Source organism: Dermacentor silvarum, chromosome 6 (genome assembly GCF_013339745.2).
Source record: "Dermacentor silvarum isolate Dsil-2018 chromosome 6, BIME_Dsil_1.4, whole genome shotgun sequence".
Taxonomy (NCBI): Eukaryota; Metazoa; Arthropoda; class Arachnida; order Ixodida; family Ixodidae; genus Dermacentor; species Dermacentor silvarum.
In genome coordinates this window covers 84,992,605-85,018,312 of record NC_051159.1, presented here as the reverse complement: position 1 = coordinate 85,018,312, position 25,708 = coordinate 84,992,605, and positions in this window count along the sequence as shown.

The following is a 25,708-nucleotide window of genomic DNA, read 5'->3' as shown; positions in this document are numbered from 1 at the left end:
CATATTTATTATGCGCGACTTTCTGTATTCATTTACTCAGATGTTTTCATTTATACACTTTAAGAAACCAAGAGCGTGTCCGGTCTTTAGAACTAAATTATTAATGCGTTCGGACCAGAGCAGTCATGGGACAACCAGACGCGAAGTATTACACTGTTGGTACATTTTTTTTCTAGTTCCTGGATCTTCAAGACGCATTTACGTGCTATTTTATTCATTTTCTTCGTAAAAGACAATTTTACACATTTTTCGGTGTATAAAGTCATCTGACTGGTGATACATCACTCTTCTATTTGATTCAAATCCGCACCCAGTCACGTACCATGTAATTTGCCGCACACATTTCAATACAAGACACCATCGTCCACGTATAATCGAACTTCAGAGGACAGCCCATTGGATACACCATTGATAAAGATAAGACAAAGAAAACGAAGACGGTCCAGAACTTATCCTGGTGGTACACTAGATGTGACATTTACTTCTTGTGTTTTTTGTAACTCTCGTTTTCTTTGTACCAATCAACTCTTCAATCAAACTGACCACCGCTGTATTAATGTTTATATTAACTAGTGTATGAAACAATATTGAATGAGATACCGCATCATATACTTTCCGGCATTCCAAAAATAAGCAATCAGTATGATTTCCTTTATCAAGGCATGAAGCTACATCACGATAAAATTCAAGCAGTTGTGTAGTCCAGAAAAACCTTTTTTCTAAGTGCATGCTGATGAGCGGTAAAAAATTAGTAATATGCATCAAGGTGTTTAACTAATGAAGAGTACACAATGTGTTCGAGAAGCTTACAGCATATAGGTGTGTGTGTGAAATAGGCCTCGAATTGTGTAATCAATTATAGAACCACTTTTCAACACAGGTGCTACATTAGCTTTTTCCCACTCCACCGGAATTTTACCCTCCCTGAGTGACAAATTATATATTACGCACAAGTAATTTGCTACTGCCACAAAACAGCGTTTTAATAGTCGAAGTAAAGTTCCATCAGGACACGTCGCTTTGGAAGCATCGATAGATTGTAATAACTTAGTTCTGGCGATAACTGATACCTGCATGTTTTCCATAGGAGTGTGGTGAAGCTATATGATTGACGTATATGACAGATATTTCAGGGACGAATACGGATTCGAAAAATCTATTAAAAAGTGTCTTTCCATCGTCACTAGCTTACCCTTACGTAATATGAGAGATGTGAATGGACGTTGGTTGGTATTTAATGAAAGCATATCTAATCTTGTTAACGCTTACATTCCTAGCATTTTATGTACAACACAAGAAAGTTGGGTCACGCCATGCTTAAATTATTGGCCCTCTCATTTGCATGATAAATAAGTGGCACGGGGTGTTCTCTAAATATTACGCAGCTAAACTTAAGTCACCAGCTGACCTTCATGTAATATGAGGGTGAGCTAGGGACTTACTTTTTGCTTTTGTACATAAAATGCTAGGAATGCCAGCGTTAACAAGATTAGATATGCTTTACCTAAACACCAACCAAGGTCCATTGGCATCTAAGTCATCAGCCATGCATTCGAACTACAAATAATTTTCCATTAGCTTTTCAGTAATCATCGCATAGTTCCCTTTTTCAAAAAGGAAATCTTCCTAACATTCTTTCTTTTTTCCTTGTGTTGCACATGCTCTTATATCTGAAACAAGAGCATCGTGGTCACTAATACGAGTGTCATGGTAAGTAGTTACTAAAATTTTTTCTAAATATCACAGATGTTAGCCATATTGCTGCGTTTACGCGATATGTTTCTTTATCGTGTTGCCATAGACGAAGAACTCAGTATTAGACAACGCAAGTGCTCATTCAGCCTGTTCCACATGGCAAGATTTTCTGCACTCTAATGTTTACTTTGATTACGAAAAGAGCGGAAGCTGCTATCACGAACACATGTCCGATGCTCCTAAATCTTTGGGATTAAAGCGGCGAATCACAGGCGCACATATGCCACGTGCCGTTCACGTTCGAAACCCCACTCGTAATGACTTCCTGTGCGTGTAAATCCTTCACCAGAAAAAAAAAAAAGAATTGAAATAGAGTCGTTATTTTCTGCAACAGCATGTATCTGTCTATCATTTTCTGTATTCTTTTTGTCTTTTTCACGTGATAAAAACATGAAAAATGTATGAGTATAGCGCATTAGGTTGCTGTAATGGGTAGCACTCCGTCATCTTCCACCCTTAGACTTTGAATCGCTATTGTTAAGACGCAAGATGGGCGACGAATGTGTCCAAATCGTATATATATATATATATATATATATATATATATATATAGCGTTAGGAACGTAACACGCCGCATTATTGCTAATTTACACCTTTGTAAGAAATACATCCGCGCATATTAATGCTTCTTCATGGCTGTTTTGCCCTACGGCTTGCTCCATTGACATTGAATGTCGATTCAAACTAGGAGCTCAGATGACGCTACTCCCTCATAAATAAATAAATAAATAAATAAATAAATAAATAAATAAATAAATAAATAAATAAATAAATCGAAGAGATTATATATAGTTTGTGTGTAGGGTGCTGCGCCTCTAAACTGCCACCGAACTGCGTTACCGACCTGGGAGCTAACACACAACGCATATCTGAAGCTCTGGAGACGGCGTGGTGCCTAATTTAAATAATAATGCAATTGATGCAATTAAAACTGTGAAAAAGGTAAATATATCAAATAACGTTTAAACGCATAAAAACACATTTTACGATTTAAAAAAACGTGTTGTTGAAATAAATTATGCTGCGAATTCTTTGCGGTGCACACAACTTTTTTTCAGTATGATATAGTATTCAGCATTGAACTGTCTAATACATGACATTATGACAGTAGGCATGATTGTGTATGATGTGATACTCAGCCTTGGCTCAGCCGTTTTGAAGGCCCTTGCTGCATATTATATCGCCCCCGAGACCATAATTTCTACAACGAATGTCACGAACGAAATGATGGAGCGCCAACAAGATCTGCGAGATAGAACTCCTTTTTCACCACAGATCTGCACTGCCGATATAAGGCGTACTTCTCGTCTGTATTTTGCGCGAGTCTCTAGCATACAATTTCGACACCAGCTGTTCACGTCAGGCATCAGGGGGAGGGGGGCGAGGGCAGAGGGGAGGTGAGAAAATAAAATCAGTTGCCAAATACTGCTGCTTCCGCCTACGTACGCCTGCCTGCAAAAGCGGGACCGGGGTTTGCGACAGTTCACGCGTCGAGTTCCCAAGATCCAACGGAGCACACCTGGTTGAATGCCATTCTTTCCGAGTTGCGCGTTGTCAAACGGCCCAATTACGACGAGACTCCCACGCTTCAATCCGCTAAATGTCAAACAGTGCCGCCACCCCTACGGCGTAGACATGGCAAAGAAGCGAGATATCTGCTTCACTCTTTTTCTTTTCCCTTTTTTTTTCTTTCTTTTTCTGGCTTGAATGGTTGAACGCAGGAAGCTCTGGATCGATCCCGCTCTGACGATTGTTGATGCTTGGCAAACATGGACTGAGGGTGACTGAAATTTTTTTGTGTGTGTTAATACCACTTCGTGCAAGGAAACCATCGTACTTGCGTCGCATGTCTCGTCGCTGTCCGCCGAGGTCGGGGATTTACGCTAAAAGAAGCTTAGGTAGAAGTGAGGTAAAAAAAAAAAATCAAAAATGTGTCTTTGAGCAGAAGGCCGGCAGTAAGACAAAGAGATAGAAAAAAAAGGCAGCTTTTCAAAACAGAGCTGTCCCCGTACTATGATCGATGAAGAGTTGGCCAATGACATTGCCCGGGAACGCAGCGTTGTGACGTAAATAGTTTTCTTTATTCAAGCGCTACACGAAGCTCCAAAGCGCTCTTGAAGGAAAAAAAAAACTTGGATTAGAGTAGGCTTTATGAAAAGAAGCATGCAAACGCATTCCCAAGTATGCCGGGCTCGTTCGGTGAAAGAGTAATTTAAAGGAAAATAAAATTGTGCAATGGTTCTGCTTTGCTATCGATGGGAAACATTCTCGTATCCGCAAAAAATCCCCATTACATCATGCTTTAGTTTTACAACGTGAATGATGTAATAATAATGATTTTCGATAAGTATTAACAGCATTAAGCCATGAAATTATGAAAAAGCGCATCTTATAAACGATAAAATATTGTCTCGGTGAACCGAAAAGATACTGTAAGTCTAAGAACATTGTTAAAAAATTACTATTGATTGATTTTCTGCCGTAAACTTGCAAGGTGATATCCAGGGGCACGACGTGGTAACAAATACTTGGTAGGAGAGAGTAAGAAAGACTAGAGCAAGTGCTAAACTTCAACTGCTTATTCCTAGAGGGAAATCACAGGAATGCAACACTTGCGCATGCGTACAATAGTCAGGTTTAAAAAAAAGAAAATAAAAAACTCACACTTGCATTTTTGCAAGTGTGTGCGCAACGCCATAGCCAATTAGTTACCGCGGCGAGTCCTTTATTATATTTCAGATTTTTTTATTGGTTTATCATGCTTAGTCAGAGTAAGATTTCGTCAACAACCTGAAAGGTATTACTGAAACAGTTGAACTGTTCTAGTATATAACCGTTTTATAACCACTTATAGTATGTATATATATATATATATATATATATATATATATATATATGTGTGTGTGTGTGTGTGTGTGTGTGTGTGTGTGTGTGTGTGTGTGTGTGTGTGTGTGTGTGTGTGTGTGTGTGTGTGTGTGTGTGTGTGTGTGTGTGTGTGTGTGTGTGTGTGTGTGTGTGTGTGTGTGTGTGTGTGTGTGTGTGTGTGTGTGTGTGTGTGTGTGTGTGTGTGTGTGTGTGTGTGTGTGTGTGTGTGTGTGTGTGTGTGTGTGTGTGTGTGTGTGTGTGTGTGTGTGTGTGTGTGTGTGTGTGTGTGTGTGTGTGTGTGTGTGTGTGTGATATACGTAGGTGAGATATGTATACAATGTATATCAAAGTCAAATTTCAGATTTTTCCTCCTGATTGCCGCAGCAATGCTTACAAAGCCAAACTCCTTCATAGTTTATGCTTGCATTAAAAAAATATTGCCTGATTTAAATGGCCCAACTTACTTGCATTCTGCTCATAAGGCGTCGTGGCCTAAAATTAAAATGCCTGTTTTTCATTCTGAACTTCATAATGGTTCGCTTTTCTTGTTAGGTATTGGTGCTTTTATTGGCGTCTCATTTCTGCACACTGCAGGATTTCACTCGCTTTTTCAACGTTATCTCTATCTCTTTTATCTCTAAATCGAATTTCTTTGACACGGAAAAAGAGGATATAATGCAAATAAGGGAAACTTGGTAAACACTCAAACGGGTCTATTCGAGCTCTCTTTTAAGATGATTGGCGTCCTGATGGAGCAACCCATTAAGTGATGCGCCGTGGTAGTTTTCTGATGATATTTGCGGATACCTTCGTCACATTTATCCCACCTCTCTGTCGTCGCTTTTCAGTGGAATTAAAAAAAAAATATTTTTTCTTCCTTAATCGAAAGTGGCGCCATCGGTTTGGAGAGTTCTTCACTAAGCACAGTGTTTTCATCTCAGCGCTCGCAGAAATTGCCTTGGTGTCTGTCAAGTGCCTGCCCAGATGTACGGTATACTTTGCGGCTCATCTATAGCAATCGTTTTACTCTGTCAAAATGCCGTTGAACTGGTTTCGAGCATGGTGCACAGCGCATCGAATCTTTCCTACGGCAAGTGAGCTATTCATGTTCTGAAGTAGGCCGGCTGCGCTATTTTTTTAATTCGCTTATGAAGGTGTTGTATTCTTAAGATAGGCGCACAGACCTCTAGAAAAGATGTGGAGCTTGAAAATTGCTTTTCCCTTTCGGTTTTAAATGCCTGCTTCGGTAGAAAATGTATCTTCGCAGAAATGAGACATTGATGGACATTTGCCAGTAATATGAAAGTTAGAGAAAAATTGATGTATCTGAATACCTGAGAGCTTTTGCATTGCCAAATTTGACAGTCCTATTGAAGTCTGTGCCATTCGGTCTCGTTGCTTCCCACTGTTCCTCCGCTCCGTTCCTTTTTCTTATAGAAGTAATCCAACAATTCCAGTTTTCCAACACTTAGTTGCACTGCCTGGTGTGTACCATTGAAGGATGGGAAATGTGTGCGATGTGCAACGTTCAACTACAACATGACAATTATAAGTGGCTGACATTGATGCATATAGTGCTTGAGCGCTATTATCAGCTTATTAACTGCGTGGCGCTTTTACCGTTGCGTTCACTAATTTTCTTCGAGTTTTCTGTACTAGTGCTATACCAACGAAAATTTTAGGTCGCACTGCTGCGCCAACCACTAAACTTTCAAGGCCGTAAGCCAGTCCCAATCGATCAATTCTCTGATGCGCCATTCGTGCTTGTGGTTACAACAACGGTGGTAGTATACACTTGGTCGAAGAATCAGACTAATAACATTAGTCATTTCATAGGCACCGAAGACGAATAAAACGAATATATATATATATATATATATATATATATATATATATATATATATATATATATATATATATATATATATATATATCACGGCTATCTTGTCGAATCCGCATTGCCGAATGTGAAAACGTTATAATGAACGTCGGAATAAATCTGTTTGGAAGCATAAAAAGGCACAAGCCTAAAGAAATGTAGACAACAAATATCACCCACCTCCTTCTAACGTATTATGCAGCATCAATTAAAAAAAATAAAAAAAGGTAATGCCTGTATAACTCGCTGGGCTTGCATTAATGTGGAGTGCCGAATAGAAATTCTAACCTAATATCAACAAAATGCCCGAGTTCCTTACTCGGTAGGCCTGCTATCTCTTATATACCACCGCATTTTTTCTACCACAAGAGTTATCGAAACCAAATTAGCGTAATAGCTTCTTAGAAAAAAAAAGCACGCTGTTAAGCTAGTACTATCTACCTAGATGTGTAGCTTTCAGCTGCGACCCACACATTAGTGGGGCCCCACCGGGAGATTCGTAATCGGTTCTCAAGGAAACACCACATTGTCACGTTGCATGCAGTAACGACGAAGAGCCAACGCCGAAACCTAGAGGTCAGAATAACCCATAATTGGAAAAAGTGGACCTCAGAAAGAAAAGCAGCGCTCAAATCACAACGAAAACGGCGAGCGCAGTCGTCGGATAATTATTGGAGGTCGTGCGTCCACTATTTATTATACGTGCCTCACCATACATTCACCATACATCGCTTGTGTTCTCGCGCATCCCAGGAATGCATACCACTGTTCGCTTCGTGCCTTCGATCTGACCAGACGCGCCTCATATATGCTACGGCATCGGCGACAACGCTCGAGAAACTTAAGGGGCCCGAATTCGCAAAGCTTTTCCTTTGTGAGTAATCTTAGCAAGTGGCTAGCCACTTTCACTAATAATAGGTCTAGCATCGTGATTGTCTAGCACTTGTTCTTACGAACAGTCTTGGCGTAAGAGCTTCTTTTGTGAATGCGTGCCCATATACTGTAGGCGGGTATTTCACAAAGCTAATGATGAAATAAATGCAATGAAAATATTTCCTGTATCAATCCACGACACTAATCCCGAACGACTCGTATTTAAGTCATCGGGTGCGCGACCATTCATATGAAACCTTGAGCAACACGCAAGAGCAATAGAGACTTATTAGGGTGTATGACAACGGCGAAGCGATCTGAAGTAAAAGCAGGACAGGAAAAGGCCTTGCAACACTTACTCTGTATACACGATTATAAATAAACTTGAATCATTCTTGTCCTGTTCCTACTTTACATTCTTTCGCTTAAGAATGCACTATAATAAGTACGAGCCAACTAGCCTAGCAACAAGCAGCGATGGAATAGAGATGTTTGTTGTTGGCTTCCAGAAATCATATATTGGAAAGGCCTGGCACTTACTACGCCTAGTATTGTGAAGTACGGATTAGAAATGCACACCTGATAACCTTGCCTTTCTCGCGACGGCATTGGAAATTTAGGAGGGAGGTGTTCTGTCTCCTCCTCAAGTTGCTCCGCGATATAGAACTGGAGTGTAAACGGTGACATGTGTGGGCGGGCTAGCAGGACGGAGAGGGACGGATGGCGTGCAGCAGGTTGCCTGCTGGTTGAACTACTTAATAAGTGACGCGCTTTATATATATATATATATATATATATATATATATATATATATATATATATGTATATATATATATATGAGAAGAAGGTAGGCGATCTTATTTTAAGAAATGATGGCACAATGGAGGTGTTGAGGTAAACGAAAACTTGAAGCATGTTTATGCCAGCAGTTTCGAGAGTGGTCCTCTCTTCGTCAGTGCAGTTTCACAGTATATATATATATATATATATATATATATATATATATATGTGTGTGTGTGTGTGTGTGTGTGTGTGTGTGTGTGTGTGTGTGTGTGGGTGTGTGTGTGTGTGTATACCCCGTCTTCCAGGCTCCTAATTTCGGTCTGATAGAATGGTTGGTGAAGGCGAGGCTTGCGTGATGGTGCGGATGTCATGTATGTAGGCTCCCTCACGAACACTCTCTTAAGTACACTCGTTTTCAGTCAAATACATAATCTCGGTGCTCCTTAACAGCGCTTTATCTTCAACTATACGCGCGAATCGTTTGCAAGGGGGCACCTATAAACTACACTCAGTGGCTTGCGTGTAGCTCACTCGTTGTCCTCGTCGGCGCGGGTTAATTTTCCCCTAATCGCATAAACCGACGAGCTCATAAACACGCTTCCTTTAAAAGGCCACTAATCGCATTACGGTGCCTCGGATTCAGCAGGAAGCAAAGCCAGAGCTCGGCCTTTGCTGTATACAGGGAGGCGAGGCTGTAGCCGAGCAAGCAGACCGAGTCGTTTCGCTTTGTTCCGAGCGCTCTCTTTCTTATCCCTTCATGGTTGGCCACAGTTCGGCAAATAATAACAAAAGGACGGGGAATAACTAGAATCTAAGTAAAAAAAAAAACCTATCCCGTTTCGCGTCGTTCTCAAACGCCCGAGGCATCGAGAGGAGAAGAAAACGAGCAAGAAAAACAGATAAAGCCAACGAGGTTTATGTTTAGAAATGAAACGAGCAGTGATAAGGAAAAGGGAAATAAAGGAAGATGGGGGAGCAAAGCAAATTGCCTCCGGCGAAGAGGCAGCGTTGGCGGGAACGCCGAGAGAAAAACAGGGGCTGGCCAACCCCTCCCCCCGAGTGTGGGACGTGCGGGCCTTAAGTAGAAACCCATCGACGAGAGCCAGTAAAGCCCGGCGGAATGCACCACTAGTGTAATCGAAAAACGCCTGACCAAGCAGCAGCGGGAGAAGAAGAAGCCGACGCGGCTTGCTGCAGCAGGAAGGAGGCTGTGGCGTAGAACGCAGGGGGGTGGGGGGGCGCTTTCTCTGAACCCTTACTCTAGGATCGCACTTGAAAGAAGCGCCGCAAAGGCGTGGTGGGGGATGGGGTCAGCTGCTTTTGGGAGGGGAGAAGGGGGAGAAGCGGGCGATGATCAGGATTGTCTTGGTTTTTCCTTTGTTCTTTGACCTGACGGCGAACGTTATCCAGAGATCGACGCCGTGGAATTTGCTTGCCGTCCCCTTTTTGTCTGTCTCGTTGCGCTTACATTGCAATCGCGCGCCCGCGTTACGTAGGTGTTTTGCGGCTGGTGGGTGCCAAAGGCAACCCACCACCAGTGTCCCCCCCCCCCCCCCTCCTTTCTACCACCATCAATGGAAAGGAGCTGCCGAAAGGCGATCTCTCAGTGAGTGAGCCGGCGAAGAACTTGTGCGTGCCCGACTCCCACTGATCGAAGGCGGAAGCGGCGCGCCACGGAGGTCCGCTAGGAAGAGAGGCGAAGAGGCACCCGGTATATGAACGATTGGAGGCCAGCGAGCCAGCAGTTTCGGTGGCCGGCGAAATATCTCCTGATTATGATTTCCACGCCCCAGTGCGCCCGCAATGTATTTACGGCTCCCTGCGCGGGAGAATGCCGATTCCGTCGCTTATTCGGAGCCCTCCGCTCTCTTGAGCGACGTGCTCACGCCATGACCCAGGCCGCCGGACCGCCATTCCTTTCCGCTTTTGTCAGCCGCACCCCTGTTTACCTCATTTTCAACGCCGCTCTCCGCGCGTCGAGAAAACGAATTTTTATAGAGCGTTTTGCCACGAATCTGCGGTCTTCTTTCTCGGATATGCTTCCCTAATTTCCTTATACGCATCAAAAGGATCCGGAAGCGATGTAGGAAGCGAAGCACTGATGGGATCCAGGGAGGAGCTTATGCACAACAGAGATGCAAAGCGCTCCATGCTCGAGAATTTTGGCGAGGCGCCGTTGACAGCGCTCCATACCTGCTCTGCGGGAGAACGGTATATACGGGCCTGGCGGATCCTTCCCTTCTCATCTACCGTAGTTTCCGGCGCAGCTCCGCCGCCTGCTTCCTTTCTCGAACCTCGCTCACTCTTACTAGGCGGACAAGACACGCCAGAGATTCGAGCGTGCATTACTCGCTTTTTTTTTTTGTTGATCTTTTTGTTGTCGAAGTGCTTTTTGATAGCTTTCCCACGCTCTTTGCGTTGTTTGCATTTTCGCTCCAGCACGTCGTCTCTCTTCTTCTCTCCGTTTACCTCTCACTCCCGCACAGCAGGCTACGGCACTTCCTCCGTAGCTTGATCGATGACCTCGCCTAGTATCGCGATCATCGGCATCGCACCACGCCGCCTGCTGTCAGCCTGGTCATTGCCGACGTCGACGAATTATCCGTGCCCGGCCCCTATTCCATCCGCATTCTTTTTTTGACGTTCTTGTTGATCGCGGCGTTGAGAGATACGAGAAAACCCGAAAACAGGCAACGAGCTCGATGTGGAGATCTGTTGTCATTACTCATTGAAGAAAGCCTGGCACACCGGAAACAATACGAGGAAGATGCGAAGACGACGTACGGTAATTGGTCTGATAATCGCTGCCTCTGCCGAAAAGACGGTTGAGAGCCGGGCTACTTTTCCCCAGGGATGGGTGGTTTGCTTCAGTCATTGTTAACTACCGTCCTCGGAAGTCTTCCTGCAAACAAAATATATGAATTATGCGCACGGAACTTCTTGTCTGGCTTCGCCCTTATGGAGCAATAAAAACGAGGTTATTCAGCTTAATTTGCCAGTCTTCAACCTCTAATTACTCTAGAAACGGGATGGGTAAATAGTCAGGTTAGAAAACCAAGCGAGAACTGTTATCCGCCCTTTTCGAAACTCGTTTAACGATACCTTCGGTGGCTTGAACACACAGAATAATTAGCGCGTCTCTTCCTCTGCCGAATTTCCTCATTAAAGCTAGCTGCTCTTTTCTTCAACGCACCACCACACTTTGATTCTTGCGAAGTTTCAGCCAATCCGATAAACCCGAGTATCCTGCCGGTTTAAGTAACTTTGAGTCTGCGAAGGCGCTTAAAAACCATAAATTCTCCTTTTTTTTACCTCTTCTGTCTTTAAACTTGATCCCACCTGAATAAAAACAATACTCTCCTTCGTAAACATCAAGTGAAGCAAACAGTGAAAGATTAGTCAAATCAAACACAACCACTGCCGCGCTCAAGTTAGAAAACATCAGCACGATTAAGCAGTGAGGGCGCTGATAAATGTGAATGCTTGCTTTTCAAATCAGTAATCTGCTTATCGACGGCGGCAATTCGTCAAGTCTGAAGCTTTCAGTGACGTTTTCACCGAGCGTACCATGCACTTACATAAGTAATGCTCGCTAGAGTAGCAAGCGGCTTAAAAAGGACACGCTCATTATTTATTATAGCGCACATTCAGACTGTCGTCTCCCTGTGGGAACGCTCTGCAAGAAACGTGGCGCTATCGGCTAGGAATCGTTTTTCATGCGCTACCCCGCGTTTCATTCTCTAGCCTTTCTTTTATTCCCGCTCCAAGCGTGGCAGATAAGTGAAGAAAGTGCAAGGCAAACTAATAAAACGAGAGAGAAAAGAAAAAAGGAAAGCGTCGCGAGTCGCGCCTGCTCACGCCTATACGGGAAGTTATGCGACGTTCAACGTGTATACCGGCGGGGCGGCCAACGTTAGGCTGTTGTTTACTGGACCGAGACGATCAATAACCTGACAGTTTGTCGCTGCATTTCCTAAGAAGTAGCTACACTCGATCGGAAAAAAAAGTATAAAAGTGTATAAGTATAAAAGAGAGAAGAAAAACCACCGGTTCAAAAGAGAAAGTATCACGCACGATGTTGCGATCCACACCACTTCCGCAAGTGTCTTACGCAGGGCCTCTGGCTCACTCATATTCTTTTTTTTTTTCAGTTCTGCTCCTTCAACCTTGCGGTCACTGAGAGTGTGCTTTGAAATCACAGTCAAATGCAAGAAGCGAATATATATTCTTCAGTCGCTGTACTTTTTTTTTTCTTTTTTTTTTGCTTCCGTGGCTCTTGTCAGTTACAATAACAATATCATTTTTCTTCTACAAAAAAAAAATGAAATGAGGCAGAGTGAGGGGGAAGAGAATGATAGAATGGAAGCACCGGCTTCGAAAACTTGATGTTTCTCGCAACCTTCTTCCATGCCGTTTTTTTTAAATATATTTTTGTTTAACATGTTACGGGGGTTTCGGGATCTTCAGTCTTAGGAAAGGAGTCGCACGCCCTTCGCCCGTAGATGATGCATTATCGCGTTGCCTTTATAGGCTTTTTTTTTTCAGCCGCTCACACGTTGCCTCTCTCCCCCTTTTGAGTTCCTGTTTATTTTTGCCTTTGCCTGACGCTTCTGAAGCGTGTGCGCTTTTACTCCGGAAACCCATGGATGACATCTGCTGCGGTGACTTTTGCAGATAAATTATGCTTCTAAAAACGACGCTCCCACCGTGTGAACGCTGGGCGGGTGCCAGCAGCGGCAGCAGCGACCCGATCTATAGATACATCTTTTCTAATACGAGGCGGCGACATGGGACTCCTCCAAAGAGCAATCCCAGCGCGTGCTCGTCACCGGAAATCGTTTCTTCCTCCGGCGAAATTTGGAGAATAACGTTTCGGAAACGGTCTTCTTCTCTATCGACAGGACTTTTTATTCCTCCCCCCCCCCCCCTCCTCCCCCAACTCTGGCCCGCCTTCCTCGCCAACAGAACGATCCGCTTTTGTGTTTCAGTCTATATTCAGCGCAGGGCGCTTTTTAGCCACGAGAACAAAGAAACGAGGACCGAAGTATAGCCGAGAAGTTGAAGCCGCCTCACAGAAACGATTTCCGTCTTCTGTTCCTCCGACACCCTGGCCTGAATAAAATATCGTTCTTTTTTACCGGCGGCTTCTCTTTCGTGTTTGCGCTCAGTCCGTCATTCGGTCGCCTGTGAGCGCGAACAAGTTGGAGCGTAAAGCGGAGAACGGGTTTCCGTTCGGGCCGTCCATAAAACGAGCAACGGCCAGAATACAGCCAGTCAGCAGAGAAGCACGGTCGAACGTATTCGGCTGTTCGTCGGGAAAGATTGTCCCGTGTGTGTCACGTGGAGCGTTAAGCCCCATCTCTAAAGTGCTGGTGCCGTTTGTTGCGGATGCCTCTCACGCAGCGGAAAGCCGAAGTTGTTTCTCCGTTGGTCCACACTTCCCACCGCAAAAATGACATGGTTTGCGTGCTTAAGATTGCATTATAGTCGGAGATAATGTGCCGTTCGCAATCTAGGGCATTCTTCCTGGTTGATGTCAGCGTTATAGGAATTGTTTTGTTGCAAAATATAGTCTCGTCACATTGACCACCAAAATTCCACCGGTAGAGATATAAATAGAATGTTTTTTTTTTTTTTTTTTTTTTTTTACGAGCTCTCTTCACCGAGGCTCAACACAGCCAAGATGGCGGAAAGACAATCTCTATTATCGTCGTTCTCTTGCACACAGTGAGCAACGTTGTCTTCATCACATTTCTCGCAGTCTCATGACAATATTGTACGATATGGAGTTTATCACGTAGTACCTAATAAATTAACTATATGTATTGGTCGGATGAATAGTAAACATCGTACACCTTGCGTTTCTCGGAACCGAAGGTCATTGGGTCGATTTTGATGAGGTAGGTTTTATTTGAACCGCAATTAGCGCGGACGTTGACTATAATCTGAGCGATTTATATCAACCCCTGGTTCTTGCGTAGGTTTCGGTGATCTCCGCAAAATTGTATCTGTATATTTTAACTGGCCAAAACACGTGATTCACTTCGTCCAGTGTTTCGGTACTCCTTATTCTTCTTGTTTCTGGGGTTTTACCTGCCAAAACTGGTTATGCTTATGAGGCATGCCGTAGTGGAGGGCTCCGGATTAATTTTGACCACCTGGGGTTCTTTAACGCGCACCACAATGCAAGCACACGGGCGTTTTTGCATTGCGCCTCCATCGAAATGCGGCCGCCGCGGCCGGGATTCGATCCCGCGACCTCGTGCTTAGCAGCGCAACGCTTAGCTGACTGAGCCACAGCGGCGGGTTTCGGTACTTCTTTAACGGGATTATCTCTTAGATCTCCTGTCGCAGCGGAAACTCAACCCCCGTCTATATCAGACACTCGTCACCCATTGTGGATTTGTGGTATAGTGAATTTGCTCCCGAAGAATAGAGAAAGATTCGGCGTTGAGGGCTAAGACCTTTAGTTGACGAACACCGTGTTCGTTAAATCCTCCTCACCATCATGTGACAGCTAATGTTCTTGTTTAATGTTGCTGCTTGACGCAGACTTGTACCTTTTAATGTCGTAAGCATTAGGAGTGTCAAAGTGCAAAAAAGTGTAGGTGCGTGAAGTTGGGGAAGCTGGCCACGTCGTAGAGGCGCCGAGTAGATGGGAGAACTATAGAATAGCGTGTATGTATGTATGTATGTATGTATGTATGTATGTATGTATGTATGTATGTATGTATGTATGTATGTATGTATGTATGTATGTATGTATGTATGTATGTATGTATGTATGTATGTATGTATGTATGTATGTATGTATGTATGTATGTATGTATGTACGTCTGTGTGTGTGTGTTAATACCATTATCCTTTGTTTATATACGCTGTTTTATCATTCCTGCCCTATCGATAATTCATGCTTTGAATACTTATTTGTGATGCACACAAGTTCTCTCTTGTTTGCTATAGCGCCGAGCCCCCCAAAAATCGAGATTCTTGTATCCCTTTATTCCGCTCGCTCAGCATTAAACTATATGAAATGCGACACTACCACAATGTGATATGATATATGAATATATAACATATGTCATTTGTATGACATATGACACGAATAGATGACATCGCTTTCAGACACTACCAGCCGTTCTCTCGAACCGGCTTGGTGGTCTTTCTGTGGCCTGTAACATGCTAGTAAGCTTTCTGACATACTGGAACATTTTGGCTCGTTGTGAAACAATTCAATAACTGGACATACTGTAACGCAGCAGCGGACTTGTGTGTGCCCTATGAACACCTAAATACAAGTTGATAGCACTTTCTGCTAGAATATTGTTTTCCTGTTGCTATGCAAAATAACGTGTATTAGTATGAGCACAAAACATTCTTCTAAAGATGCTCTATTAAAGGCAGTGAGAAAACGGAATCGGAAATGTCAAATACGCAAATAAATAGCAGAAGATTGCCGCGCCCTTGACAAATATATAGGGTTGCATAATAAGGTCTTCCACAAGCGCTTCCTTAGGGATAAATAACTTGCTCTGATCGAAATGAATGCTGCTCAAAAGGATAAAGCACCTCTGGGGCTATCACATATTTGCGTATGTGGCATTATCGTAGCATTTCCAATAATTTCAACAAACTTCGTTTTGTGGCATCACTTGTTGGCTTACTGGCATGACGTAGAATGTAACCTTAAAAGATTAGGAAGTAAGCAAATGGAAGTTTGCGATGTCAGCTATTGCAGGTATATTGTGGAACTATAGAAAACATACAGAACAAACGTATTACCTCCACAATACAGTTAAAAAGTATTTTTGATTGGCTCGTACACTGTGCCATTTGCGGCGGGAGAAGTACGACAGAGTACGTTGATCACACTACTCATCCTCCACTGTTATTAAACACAAAGTGCTGGAGCCTCCCTTTTAGCATTTTTTCAACTTGCTGTCGCCAGCAGTTCTGTTGATTAGCGATACTGTACACACAAGAGGATGACCTTGCCAACAGGCCCGTGCAAATCAGGGCCGGTACTAGCGACAAGCTCTTGCGCTTAGAATTGTGTTCTAGTACAGATTCCAGCTAATCCTGGTGCTGGGCATAATATTGGCGAAGGTCGTCAGCCAGTGGCAAAAATCCCTTACGAACAAAAACCATTGCGACTTCGACCCCAGAATCTCCTACCGGTAGCAGCTCTCTTATTTATTCAAAGCTGCTAGGTATACTATTTGGTTTATATCTGTTTATCAAAGTGCAAATGTGCAAACTTTTCCTGTGTGCGCGAGCGTATACGAGGTGTGTTCAAAAAGAAACTGAACTTTTGCTATAACAACTTTATTGCTTATTGTACAACATTTTAAGCACTGTCCCCCTCAAAGCAGTCCCCTCTACTGGCAATACACAGCTGCTATCGTGTCTTCCACTCTTGGAAAGCCTCCTGCAACGCACTTTCTGGATTGGCACACAGGTCTCGCATCGCATTGCCCCGAATCTCCTGTATTGTGTGCAAAACGACGTCCTTTCAACGTGGTTTTAAGTTTGGGAAACAGGAAAACGTCTGCTGGGGTTAGGTCCGGAAAATACGGTGGATGGAGCTTAACGGTAGTGTGATGTTTTGCTACGTAGCTGCGGAAAAGGAGCGACGCATGAGCTGGCGCATGCTCAAGATGCGTCCTGATGGGCAATGCCTTTGCAGTGAAAAAAAAAAAAAAAAAAAAAACACAAGCAACATCACCTCGATCTTTAACCCACTGATGCGTGCGTTTTTGGGCGAGGATATCCTTTGCTCACACACTGCGACGACTGCACCTTGGTTTCAATAGCATAGCCATAAACCCATAAATGTCTCTGAAATTTTTGCCAAGTTTGTAGCAAAATTTCACGCCCACGCGTTGTTCTTCAAGCTCTTCATTTGTCACTTTGGCACTAATCCGACGGAAAGCTTGTGCACTTGCTCACTTCAGCGGCTGTAGCTCGCCAACTAACGGTGGGAGCAAAACGCGGCAAGTGGCAGTCTGTTGTCTAAACCTGCCACTACGTGCGCTCAGTAGCCGCAGAGTGCTACCTCTGCCGGTTGGCACGCTATTTCAAAAGTTCGGTTTCTTTTATTGCGATAGCAATTATATGGACACTCAAAAGCAGACTTCTGCCGTCGGCGTCGCCGTCGCCGTCGGCGTCGCCGTCGCCGTCGCCGTCGCCGTCGCCGTCGCCGTGAGGTTCCGTATGACGTCATTTGGAGATGAAATCGTCGCCGCGCGCCGAACGCTGTATGTGCGAGTGAAAGGGCGCGAGGGGCGCGTCTTTCACGGGGAGTGAACGCACGGCGGAGAACAAACGCGCGTTCTGCGCCGTGCTCGCTTAAGGGCTGCAGAAGTAGGCGTCTCTTTTCTCCTTTACAATCACCATATATGTAGAGCAAACGCGCCTTCTTCGGACGCGCGAGAGGCCGTGGGGGAGGGGGAGGGAAGGGAGGCGACGTTTAGCTGCGGCACCAAGTGCCTATTTATATCAGAGGCTCCAGCAACAGTCACCAACGCCGCACGCATTTTGAGCTAACGCGGGCAAAACGCCGATGGCGTCGACAACAGTTCTGCGTGTTGTTGCTACCAAAGCCGCTCACCTTACTTCGTATGACGTTGCTGTGTTGCTATCGCATTCATTGCTTCGCCCTTAGGGCGAAACTGTGACATTTTTTGAACACACCTCCTATTTGGTGCTTAACGGTATTTCAGGCCAAACTGTGCCATGGGAAGTCCTGTTGGTGTTATCATCAAGTTACAAAAGAAAAAAAAACAACAACGTAACGATAAAATGTTCTGTGCTATCTATGTTGGTTTATGGGCACAAGTGCCATATCAGGCCAGACAGCATTAACATGATGTCTTTATTGAATTTTGAATTCTTCGATGGAATGTTGTTATGAACATGGAGTATCGTCAATGATGAAGTCTAACATATAAAGAAAACAAAATGACCAACATTTTATCCTGGTATTCTTCTCACATAGCAGGTCTTTTTTTTTTTTTTTTTTTGCACAATAGCCCTAGTGTAGGTGTTTCTTCTAATAGCGCATTATGCACTTCCACAATTTTTATCCCACGCTAGCTGTGCTATTATGAACTTGGTTCCAGTGATCCATGCTTGAACTTTAAACAATTTTCGCCTCTGCTTTCTTGCAGGTGAGTGCGATACCTTTCCACTGCATTATTCGGTAAGTAGGACCACATTTATAATGAATACAACCATCAGTGTGACGTTGCTCAATCATTGCGACGTCGCTTTGCGCCAACCCCTTGATTCTCGGTGCATCCTACATTCTCGGTATCTGCCATCTTTGAAGCTCATCAACATCATTCAACTCGCTTGTGATACTTACGTTGTTTTTCACATCAATGAGAACGAATGATTGCGAAACAATACGCCACCATCTTTTCAAAATAAATTATGCAGTGAGCCCAACCCAACCTTATCCTCGTCCGCTATAGCACTGTCTGTTGTCTCCGAGATGCACGCGCCGACTATGACGTTCTCAGTATATGTACGCAAATTACCAACCATAGAACAGCCATAGCGCTCTGATTAGAACATCCGGCTCCCAAGTGCATGCTGCCGCAGGGACGTCTGCCCGAATTCCAGTGGCGGCGGTAGAAAAATGCTCAGTTTAACTATATATATATATATATATATATATATTGACGCGTACTCTATTTATAGACGTTCAAACGACGATGACAGTATATGCATTAACTGACTCTGAGTAGTAGGACAGGGTGTTCGAAGACGAAGAAGATGTCTTTGTGCTGGTGATTCTGAAGCTGCTCCGCCGTCTTGTTCAACGCGTGGTCTCTGGTTCGCGTTGACCCGTGACAATATATATATATATATATATATATATATATATATATATATATATATATATATATATATCAGTGAAGCCAAGAATCACAGGAGCCGGCACAGAAGTAGTTCCAAAAATAGAAGCACGTAGGAAAAACATAACAGGACTTCACTGCCGTTTCGGCCGGGGTCCTGCCTTCATCAAGAGTCAATGATATATACAGGGTGTTTAAGCGAACACTTTCAAAATTCATTAAAGGTTGCCTGTGGCAGACAGCCCAACTCTATTTAATGAGCTGGTCTACTCGAAGAGGCGGACATTACTTGCACAACATATTGAAATGCACGATCAAATATTTAACTGAAATTCACTACTTAAGTTTTTAACTAATTGCCTGATGGCCCATATTGCAATTTACAAATTGTAGCCGTGGAGTTCGCAATGCGGATCCACTTAGAATTAATTCTCAGGATCACACTAGTTTCGAGATATTATTTCCCGAACTTTGCGTAGAAATGCATTTGCGTTCCAGTTTATTTTGTGCTTCAATGCATAAAGCGACGTTTTCTTAAGAACCTAACTGGAACGCCAATGCATGGGAAAACGCCTCCGCGGTCGCTCAATGTTACGAGCATCGCATGCGTAATGCGAAGACATGGGATCATTCCCCACCTGCGGACAGTTGTTTTTTCATCCATTTTCATTTCTATTGATTTATCATTTCTTCAATTCAATTAGTAAGTACAAGTAATTCCCCTGTGTTGTTCTTGGTGTCATTGTTTGTTGGCTTCTTATGACATATATTTGTTCGCTTCTTATGATATATATATATTGTAAGAGAGAAGCAAACCTCGTGACCATCAGATCACCTTGTTTAGTTCTTCCTGCATCATTGCGGATCTGCAGGTCCACGATACCTGCTGGTAGAGTGCTGCTGGTAAAGGGGTCTCCGTTCAGGACTGGAGTACAAGCGGAGTGTGCCGTCGAAAAAACGTAGTGTGCTCTGCTCCGGTATCGAGAAGGGCCATCAAATATCCGATACCTTCGACATAGATGCTGGCAAACGAAAGTGTGGAAGTTTGATATCGGGCGCGCTGTCGTGGATCTTAGGGAGGATTCTTGCAGATATGTCAGATGTTCGTGGGAAGGATGTCGCCACATAGCACTGTCAGTTGCAAAAGGCACCGGCGTCGGGACCAGTACACGCGGACTTCTGGTACCTTGCAGTTCTGCCGCCTTTCGGACGAAGGCCTGATGCGTGATGTCCGCTGGCAGCACGGATAGGATGGCACTATCAATAGGATCGTAGAGACCGTCCAGTACATACCGTAGCGCCCACTTAGAGACCCAGGAAAGGCTGCAAGCATCCTGAAGCCGTAGTCATAGATGTGCGCTGACATATCCTCACAGTGCTCTTGGTGGCGAGATCTCATTTCCATAAAGCGCGTGTCGTACGCGCTAGAAAGGTTGCTGAGCGCAGCTATGAAGGTGCGACTCCAGCTTGTCCACGTTTAGTGGTTGTGCCCTTGGTACAGGTACCACACCTGAGCGGCCCCACGCAGATGTTCTTCCGCGAAGGCTTTCTTGATGTTCGCTGGCCAAGCGCGGCTGGCGGCGACAGAGCACACAGTGTCAATCCAGATGTCGGGGTGGTCCTGGAATCCGCGTAACACTGGAAGCACGGTTGTTCATTTCGTTGGACGCATGGCACATCCAACAGTTAAAACAACTCTGAATATCTTCTTCCGCTGCTTTACAAGCGCGGAGACGACGTCGGTGAGTCGATGAACACCGCCATGCTTTCAAGCTGCGGAGGGGGCCTGGACGCCGTACTCAGATAGTGTTGTGGGGAGTCCCGGAGAATCATGTTGTCCCGGTGGTCTGCTGATGGCCAGGTTTTCGCGAATCCTGGTGTTAGACGACTGCGCTATTGTAAGAGAGAGAGAAGCAATGCCTCCTGACCAGTAGAGCACGTTGTCCTGTATATATATATATATATATATATATATATATATATATATATATATATATATATATATATATATATATATATGTGTGTGTGTGTGTGTGTGTGTGTGTGTGTAATGCAACAACTTGGATTTTCCATCTGTATTACGAAACCGTTGATTGTTATGCGCTGGTATTTTAGCACGGCCGTGTGCTTATGCATATGAGCCTGCTATATTTTAAGGAATTAGGTCGCAATTGGTTTGATTACGCAGGACATACATGCGCTCAATGACACCACTGTGTTGGTCAAAATGGCGCTCTATGCATACAATCACCTTTCTACTATTTCCTCTTTCCCGTCCCCCCGAGTAGCGTAGCCAACCAGACGCGTTCCTGGTTAACATCCCTGCCTTCTCACTTTCTCTCCTCCTCCTACGCATTTAAGACGGTTCGTTCGAGCCTGCATTGTCTCCAGCCCTACCAAGGTAGTGGACAAAGTCTTGTTTTTCTTCTTCCTATGGCAATGGTGAAGCTGAGCTTAAGGGTGTAGCCCGGCGCCGGCAGAATAACGGCGATGATGGCAGGGGTTGTCATCCGCATAACAGAGTGGACAAGCGGACGAAGCAATGCTACTTTCGAGTACTTAAGCTGGGTTCCCACTACGGGAAAGATCACCGATTCGGTCCGCACACAACCGGGGCATGGGAGAACTGCAATGAATCATGCCGCTAGCAGCTCGTCTGCTTGCGGCGTGATTCTATAGAACTCAGCTTCAATCATGCTAGTTTGCTGGCTGAATCGACAAGCCATCCCGTCGTGTGAATCCCGCTTTAACTGCTATCGCAGTCGAAAATACGTTGGCCAACCACCGTCTCTGAGCTCATGCAGCGACTTCCCGACTGAATACAGGCTGCCGGCCGAATTCGTACGCGCCCCGTTTCAAAACGCGGTCTCGTGTCCAAATGGTAGAGTTTCCAGTTGTTGGAGCAGGGGAGAACGAACCTTCGAATGCTTTTACATCGAAAACAGATCACTTCCTCTGTAGCAGCAAATTGTCTAAGCAAAAGCGTCAATACAAACGAGTGATAGATCATCCTGAATATGAGAACTCGCTGAGCTCTCCTTTAAGCATGTACCAACTGTCACGTTTCTAGAGTGCGTATGTCAAGTTATGTGTAACCTATGTGCCATCAGATATATTTATTATGGACATGAAAGGCTGCGTCGTATGAAACTTCACTACAGCGCCCTCTCGCCGACTTAACGCCGTGAAAGCTCGAGGTTATCCTTTCAGTATGCTGCCATTGTTGATAACGTGGAGGGGAAGCTGCTAATTAAGATTCGCGTACTACAGTCGGTGCCATGTCGCATTATGCGGTTCGTGTCGTTACTGTCTACGTTGGCTGGTTCGTAATGTCAACGCCTAAGGTTACTGGTGAAAAGTCGTCATTCGAGGTTCAATTAGGCTGGCCCTTTCTGACGCGAATATAGTTTGGCGAAATGACTCCTGCGTACACTCTCTAGGTGGACGAAAACTCATTTATGGCAAAGCTGTAAAATTATTTCCAGAGAAATGAAAAAAAAAATATCAAGGAAATCAGTATACATTCTTGGCGGGAACGAAATTTAGGACACCGCTTGCTATGCATGAAACGAAAAACTCCGCAGAATAATCATCGCGGATGTAGGTATTGTGGGAAACGAGCACATATTTATGTTATCAATCTCTTCGACTTTGTAGTTCAGTGCTCCTACAAGTTTTAAATGTGATAGACGAGTTGATTGCGCTTGCTGGTTTCTTCGTTCGACTAAATTGAAGATCTGGAGTGATTAAAGCTTTGGATGGCAACTGTTTCATCAAAGGAACACCGCAGGAAAACGTTTCGAGTTCGAGATTACAAATTCCGAAAGCAGGAACTCTGCCAGACAAGAATGAATTGAAAAAAGGGGAAGATGCTGAACATTTGAAAGAAGGATTTTCTGCAATGAGCACGAGACAATACATCACTTCTTATTGGGCCACCGCATTCGCATTCCTATTTCAGGGAAAGAGAATCTTTGGATTCCCATTTCGCATACGTGACCTGGAATGGACAATTCTTGTCATCCTCTCATTAGAGCTTCAACTCTCGGATTCAGTCACTAGGATGTTCTAGCGGCTGTCTGGGACTCTATTGTCGCTTCCGTGTTGTTGCGCAGTGTAATTTGTAGCAGACGAGCGCACTAGCTCAGGTTGACCCCTCCGAATTTCCCATAAATAAAATTTCTCTTTCATTTCTTTGTTTAATTTATTTACTTACTTGTTTTTGTGGTTCTTATGCTTATGTTAGGTACCTGCTACATTACATTTATACTCCTTCGCAAGTTCGCGAGTGAAATATAATTTTATGGTCATTAGCTTTATCGACCCGTATCTCGGCTAACCAACCATAGTGGGTATGAGTCATAAGTTGAAAGAAAAACAAGAAGTAGAACGAGCAAACAAGACAAATAAGGGTGCCAAAATACGAAGATGTACAATACGAATAGAAGAAAAACAAAGCAGAGGCGGTCCAAATAGATGACGTGAACAGGCAGGGCTGCCTCGCAGCCCAAATAATGACGACTTTCCTTTTCCTCGCTCCTTCCCAAGAGGCTGAACAGAGAGAGATATAAAAAAAATTGGCATCAAACAGGCGTATTTCTCGCGGGAACTTATCTCGTCTTTCGCGACGCATTATAACCCAGTGACGACAACGACGACTAAGGAGGCGAAACGGGTGGCGCCACCCCCGCCTCCTGCCAATGCCTCACCCCTGGGCCTGAGCCACGAGTTCCGCGTGCCATCGGCCCCGCCACTGTTCTCACGGAACACGCTGCATGCCGAGCACTGGCTCACGCACACACACGTACAGCCAGCAAGGAAGGAACGATAGCAACAGAACCAACGCAGCGGCGGCTCCCTTTGATTCCGGGAACGTGCGAAGCCTTCCCCCCCCCCCCTTCCCCCCTCTCATTCGGCTCCTTCGTTCGACGTTCCTCGGGTGCGCGGCCGTCCTGGCGCCTGGCGCGTTCATGCCAGATTTCTCATTGTCGCCCAGGGCCCTTCGCCTCATCCGCTTATTTCGTCGGCGCGAGCAAAAACGGGTTACTCGTTGGCGCGGTGAAGACGACAGAGAGCTAGGGCGCGAAGAAGGCGGAAGGTGATGGTTGGCAGGCGGAACGGCGACTGGGTAGCGTTGCTTCGGTTTTCTCTTTCTTTATTGCTTTTTTTTTTTCGCCTGCCTCCGCGAGGTGGCGGCCGCGTATGCGACCATCATTTTCTTATTTGTCCGCCTGTCTCTTTCAGTGTTTCGTCCGGTTTGATCATTTTATTCTTTCCGCATTCGCTCTCTCTCAGTCTTCTTACTTTCTCTCTCTCACTCGGAAAAATACTGTCGCATTTCACACGAAGCGTACACACAATCATTCTGTCACTTTTTCTGTCTACCTTTCTTATTGTCACCGACCCTTTCTTTTTCTTTTTTGTGCTCATTTAAACGCTGAGAAATACGTGTCTTACCCATTCACCATGTCTAACATTATACTCTTCTTTTTTTCTCCCTCTTTATTTCTGTACGGACTTCTCTATCCACGCGCGTCCTTTCGCAAATGTGCCGCCGCGGTCTAACTACGCGTCACGGGAGCCACCTACAAAAAAAAAGAAAAAAAAAAAACTAAGGAGAAAATACGACGTAGGTTACGTAAAACACCGACTTATACTTCGCGTTTTTTTTTTTTTTCGCGTTTCGCTATTGCCGCTACGCTGTGACTGTCGCGCTGCGTATTCGCAGATAATGCCTCGCCCGCTCCCGTAATAAATGAGGCAGAGCGCGAAACTCTTGCGCACTTTCGGCGTTTCGCGCCCGTTTGCCCCCCCCCCCCCCCCTATTTCCTATGCTTGGTTCTATGACACCATGTTCCTTCTTTAACTTGCCTCGGTTGCTTTGCCCACATATCTCTTCCGCCATCTCTTTCTCTCTTTCTAATTCGTCCGCTGTCTCTTTTGCTCTTCTCGTAGTTGTCGTTGGCCGTGTAATTATTTCATCTCGTCCTAGAATTTTCTCTCTCTCTCCTGCCTTGTGCAAAAAACAATAGTGATATCGTGAAGTGAAAAATAAATGTTGGGACAACGGATAACCCGGAAGATAACTAGAAGCCAAGCTACCAAAAAAAGAAGAACGAAATGGAAAAAGAAATAACGTATCGCAGCCCTAAAGCAAGCAACGCGGAGAATTGGAGTTTTCCGCCCAACTGGCGTGCTTCGTTGTACAGTCCTCTTCTTCGTGGTGTTTCTGGCTGCGCAGCAGTTTCTTTTCTCTTTATATTGGTCCTGTTCGCCCGGCCTTCCCTTATTACTATTATTCTTACCGCTAGGGTTAAGAGAATTAATGGGCCAAATGTTCGCGTGAGCCTGTTCCTGACAGCGGTGACGCGCTGTGCAGAGCTGGATACCACGGCTCGACGGTGATATGTAATGCTTGTTCTTTGTAGAAAAGTATGTATAAGTATATAAAAGAAGTATTTAGTTCGATTGCCTCCTGGGAGGAATTCCTGTCGGAGCCCCTTCAAAGGCCGTCCAACTGTACGACCAAAACCGTATAGCGCTTTGCTGCCGCAAGCTATTCGTTGCTCGACGCAGCTCCTCCATTGTGTTCGAAGAAAAGCGGGCAAGCTCAACTTCAGGCCGGAGTGTTCTTTTCAGTTGGTTCTAGGGAATGTACATACCTTTTTATTTATTTTTTTCTTCTTTTTGG